This window comes from Myotis davidii, unplaced genomic scaffold (genome assembly GCF_000327345.1).
Source record: "Myotis davidii unplaced genomic scaffold, ASM32734v1 scaffold364, whole genome shotgun sequence".
In the NCBI taxonomy this organism is placed as follows: Eukaryota; Metazoa; Chordata; class Mammalia; order Chiroptera; family Vespertilionidae; genus Myotis; species Myotis davidii.
In genome coordinates this window covers 558,314-563,402 of record NW_006295560.1, presented here as the reverse complement: position 1 = coordinate 563,402, position 5,089 = coordinate 558,314, and positions in this window count along the sequence as shown.

Sequence of the window (5,089 nt, the reverse complement as noted above, 5' to 3'; positions counted from 1 at the left end):
GTATATTGACATGTATCCCTCATATAGACTAGTTTCACTGCATAAAACTTCTTGTCCTTTACATGTTCCTCCCTCCCTCTAACCCTTGGAACTCCTGATCTTTTACACTGAATCCACAGTTTACCTTTAAAGGCTGTCAAGGTGTTGAAATGATATAGTATGTAGCATTTTCAGATGGGCTACTTTCACTTAGTAATATGCATGTAGGGGTCCTCTATGTCTTTTCATGGCTCGTTAGCTCATTTCTTTTTATTTATTGTTGAACCATATCCCATTGTACACAGGTGCCACAGTTTATTGATCCATTCCTCTGCTGAAGGACATGCTGGTTGTTTTCTAGTTTGGGCACTTATAAATAAAGCTGCTAAAGCCTTTGTGTGCAAGCTTTTGCATGGACATAACTTTTTATCTCTGTTGCATAAACACAAAAGAGTGCATTGTATGGTAAGAATATGTTTACTTTTGTTAGATTCCACTAAACTGTCTTTCCACGTGACTATGCCATTCTGCAATCCCACCAGCAGTGAGAGAGAGAGTGCTTCAAGCTCAGCATCTTCTCTAGCATTTGGCCTTTTCAGTGTTTTCGATGTTAGCTATTTTAGTAGATGTGCACTAACGTATTTCTGTTTTAATTTGCAATTTCCTAATGATATATTATGTTAAGCATCCTTTCATATCCTTATATGTAGAACATTGGTATCATTTCTTCTGAAGGATTTGATCAAATTCATTAGTAAGCCCAACTGAAAATGTTGTTTTCATTTTGAGAGGATTTATTGATTACTGATTCAATTTGTTTAATAGAAGTAGGTTTATTCAGATATCTATTTTACTTGTGTAAGCTTTGGTCAATTGTGTGTTTCAAAAATTGGTCCATTTCATGTAGTTTGTCAAATTGTGGGCATAGGGGTGCTCCTAAGATTTCTTTAGTATCATTTTAATGCCCATGGGATCATTAGCTATGGCTTCTGCTTATTTTTGATATTAGTAATTTCTGTCTTCTCTCTCTTAGTTAACCTGGCTCCTGGTTCTATCAATTTTATTATCAACTAGAGGCCTGGTGCACGAAAATGTGCATGGGTGGGGTCTGGTCAGCTGGCACCATTCAGGCCTATCCTGTTGGCTGGCCAGGTGGAGGTTCTGCAACTGTTTTCCAGTTGGCTCTGCCCCTTGATCAAAGTCCTGGTTGAACTCCCAGTGGAATTCCCAGTTGAGGGGACAACTTGCATATTAGCCTTTTATTATATAGGATTAATATTATCAAAAAATTAGCTTTTGCTTTTACTGATTTTTTCTATTCATATTTTCATTGGTATTGGTTTCTGCTCTAATAATTAATATTTTGCTTCTTCCGTTTACTTAGGAATTAATTTGGTGTTTTTTCTCTAGTTCTATGGTTACTGTTCTGATCATTAGATTAGAACTTTCTTCCTTTCTAGTATACACATTCAATGCTATAACTGTCCCTTCAAATATTGCTTTTGCTCCACCAAAAAACTTTTGATAAGTGTGTTTTTTTTCTTTAGATTCTGAATAATTTTTTACATTTCCCTTCTGAGTTCTTCTTTCAGCCATGTGTTATTTAGACGTGTTTTGCTTAGTTTCCATCTATTTTGGGAATTTTTGGGTATATTTTAGTTATTGATTTCTAATTTGATTCCATTGTGGTCTTAGAGAATACTTTGTGTGGTTTCTGTTATTTAAATTTAATGATGTGTGTTTTATGGTACAGAATGTTGTCCATCTTGATGTATATTCATGTGAGCTTGAAAAAGTGTTTTCTGCTGTTGTGTTTCCTAAAAATGTCATTTAAATCCAGTTATCCTGTTGATTCTATACAAGTCACTTTTATCCCTACTGGTTTTCTGAGTACTGCATCTGTGAATTACTAAGAGACTTCCGGTGAAGTATACAACTGTAATAGTGGATTTGTGCCATCGGTGGTTTCCTCAGTTATTTTGACACTGTGTTTTTGGTTGCACACACATTAAGGAGTGTTACATCTTCTTGGATAATTTGCTCCTTTATGATTACATAATACCCCACTTTAAGAGTGATAATTTTACTGGATCTGAATTTGATTTTGTGTGTGAAATAAACATGACTATTCCAGCTTTCTGTTCATTTGCATTAGAATGGTAATATATTTCAATCTCTTTAATCTACCTGTATCTTTACATTTAGGATGAGTTTCTCAAAGGGACTATATAATATGGTCTTCTTTTTATATCCCCTCTCACACGTTCTCTCATTTAATGAGTACACTTAGATTGCTGAATTTTAAAGTAATCATTGCTATACTTGGATTATCATCAACCATACATGTTACTGTTTTTTATTTCTTGCCCTTATTATTTGTGTGTGGGGGGGTGTCTATTTTTGCCTCCCACTCTTTTACTACCTTCTCTGGTTTTAATCAAGCAGTTTACAGGATTCCATCTTCTACCCACTTTACCATATCAAATATAGTATTTTTTTTTTTACTTTTTAAAGTGAATTCCCTAGAGTTTGCAGTACATATTTATGTGGGAGCTGAAACATAATAAGACACTACATACCACTTACTACGTTCCTCTTGGTGAGCTAATTATCAAATTAACACAGACATACTAACTGGAGAAAATCAAATGTTGAATATATTCAAATCAGAATTCACATAAGCATAGATATTCCAAGGACAGCAAGGCAAGATTGCCATGTCAATTTCATAGAGATCCTCAAGGCTCTCAGATGCATTCTTGAGGATATCCACAGATTTTTGGCATTACTTTTGGTCAACAATGTTTAGCATGTCTTCCTGCATAATGAGCTGCTTCGTGTACACTTGTACAAGAAAAACTTCTGAAAGATAGTCACCTCCATAGTTAGAGGGTCCCAGCATGAGTTCTCAGGAGATGGACCTCAGAGGAACATGAATGTTCCTCATGTTGTCTGTACTCAGATCTCGTGTGAAAAGCTCCTCAAGAAGTTATAGAGGTATTTAGAGCTGTTCAAGACACGTGGGAAGTACTAGTTGGGTCAGTAGCTGATTAGCTCAGGAGATTAGCCTCCCACCATAAGATGAGAAGGAGAGGTGTTCTTCTTTTGTGGAAGTGGCCTCCAATATTCTGCAGCTTCAACTTGGGAATCTTGTTGATTCTGATTGTTGCAGCTCTTACTCTTGTGTCTCTGAGGTATGACAACCATGGTCAGAGAAAACGGTCAGGAGGATACTAGGAGGATAGTTAATGAGAGTCCCTGGAAGATGAAGGTCAAGAGTATATATGCACCTCTGGCATGAGAGCAATACTTTGATTGTAAGGAAGTCTACATGTGTAGTTCCCTCAGGGAAGCCTCTCTAAAAACTCACAGGGTTCCTGTGCCTTGGGTAAACATTAGGCTGCATCCTACCAGTCCTGCCTCAGGCATACTGAGGTGGCAGTAGGGGATGGCAATCTTTGAGTTTGAGGAGTCTGTTATTTCACATTCAAGAGTATAATTCAACTGGTGGCAAGCCATGGGACCAAAAAGAATGAAGTGAAGGAGGCCTTCAACTCATCAACCCTGTCCATGTATTCCTAGTAATTACTGCTCAGAAGTGGGCTTTCTGTCGTTGACTCTTTGGGGTCCTCAATCCTTACTGAGAGTTCTCATTTGGCTTCATATCTGGCCTTGTGTCATCACCACTTTAGTTGAATATTGTCTATACTTTCAAACTAAGGATTTCACCTCCAATAGACCAAATAAAAATTAGTGTTGGGGGAGCTTTTGTTTGCTAGCATTGTCCTTGGTCTTCAAGTGCTGAATTCAAGTGGGGAGTCAGGTATGTTGTCATACCTTCTATTTAGAGGCTTACAAACCTTCAGGACTTGCTTTGACCTACTGCTGTCATGTTCTATAACTCCTCCCCTACCCTTGGGCCTGCCCCTCTTATTAAGGCCAGGTCCACCCTGAGGGCCATGGCGAATATGAGGATCTCCTGGTTTGACCATAATTGTCCTTGGATTCTTGAGGCTGAGTAAGGAATTTCTATTATGGTGTACTCACTGTTGCGGGGGTGGGGTGGGGGAGCTGTGATTACCAGAGTCCTCCTAGTATTCACCTTGGCCTCTGGAAAGCTAGAAATCTTCCCAATACTTGACTCGGGCCACACCCTTAGACCAAATCCCTCAACCTCCTTATGACACCATAGTAGGTGGTGATTATGTTACATCATGCCAAAAATGCTCAGGTATCCCATGGCAGTAGCAAGGGTGGGTACTCTTGGGCCCTCAAAGTTCTGACAGGAATGAATTCCCAAAATTCTGACTCAGGATACTCACCTTGACTGTTGGATGATTCTTGGAACGCCTTCCTTTCCTTACCTGAGGTCTCTGCCATCAGAGAATGGCCATCACTCCTCTGACACTCTCCTTACAGAAATGGACTAAAGGCCCTGCCTGAGGAGTCTCAGGGATAAGGACTTGGGAAGATGCTGTGCTTCCTCAGGGTGTTACTGTCTATGTTCCCCAGAGCTGTAATTCATGGTTCTGCCCTTGTTCCCAGCAGGGCCTAGATCCCCTTCTTGAACTCAACTAGATCTCACACCTGTAGGCAAAACCCTCATCTCTTGAGGTGCCAGAGAGTAAAAGTCAGGGAATGCACATGAGGCTCCCTACAACTGCCCACCCAGGGGTGACATCAGGATTCAGGTTCTGTGAGGCCTGCCTGTTTAGGTTAAGGGTGTGCCCTTAGTTCTCACTCAGGATACTTTTCTTGACTCCTGACAGGCCCCTGGAGCTCATCTTTCTTTCACCTTAACATGATCCATGTACACACACCAAAGCTCTCATGTCCCTCACAACCATAGTAATAAGTGGTGGGATGCTCACTCAATCTGACAGCATTTCCTGGGTCTTCTGGTATTATTGGAGACACAAGATAGTCTCTCTTTCTCTCCCTCCAGTTGTTGGGGGTTGATCAGGGACAGGACCAGCCTGGGGGAACAGGGGCTGATCAGCATCCAGATCAGGATGGTCGGCTGACACAGTGCATGTCACACCAGTCATTCCAGTTGTTCTGGTTGTCCTGCCGTACTGGTCGCTGCCAGGCTGCGTGGAGCATCAAGACC